Here is a 695-nt window from a genome sequence, read left to right on the forward strand (position 1 = left end):
TATTTTTAATCACTGATAATCCAAGTATTCCACAATGCATCGAAAGAATCATTGAAATGTACCCTTTCTGTTCCAATAATTGAAAGTTTGTCATAATGACCGATAATTAACATAAAAGGACTATAAAAGGTAAATGTACATACTCATGTACAATATAAAGCAGTGACACCACTTATGGTCACCCTAACAAAACTTTTAAGTTATTTGATATTATGAACAAGCAAACAAGTTGCTACTTTCAATCAATGTAAATTTAATTACTTTAGTGAAAGTTGACAGAAATAGGCTACAGACCTTAAGGGTGCCACAACTTCATGAGATATTGAAAAGCATTCTTTAAAAGTAAATCTAAAGAGTATTGAAAAAGAAAAAGTATATGTATATGTGTACGCTATATGCATTTATAATTTTCATAAAAGAATCAATATTTATATCGGTATATTTTCTTCCTTTCTAAAGAAAATTTGATGGGATTCTAGTGCGCGCATCTGAAGTATGACCTTCACTTTGAGGAACTTCAGCATTGTGTTATTGATTTTGAGGGGATAGTGTGTAAAATAGATGATGAAACTTTCAACGCAATATCGCTTTACCTAGCATTATGAGAACTAAAACATCCGGATCTTCATAAAACTTGTTAATAATTTAAATTTTTTTCTACCCTCTTGATGAAGTTCGTCTCTTGGGGATTGGTG

This window comes from Phlebotomus papatasi, chromosome 1 (assembly GCF_024763615.1).
Source record: "Phlebotomus papatasi isolate M1 chromosome 1, Ppap_2.1, whole genome shotgun sequence".
Classification (NCBI taxonomy): domain Eukaryota; kingdom Metazoa; phylum Arthropoda; class Insecta; order Diptera; family Psychodidae; genus Phlebotomus; species Phlebotomus papatasi.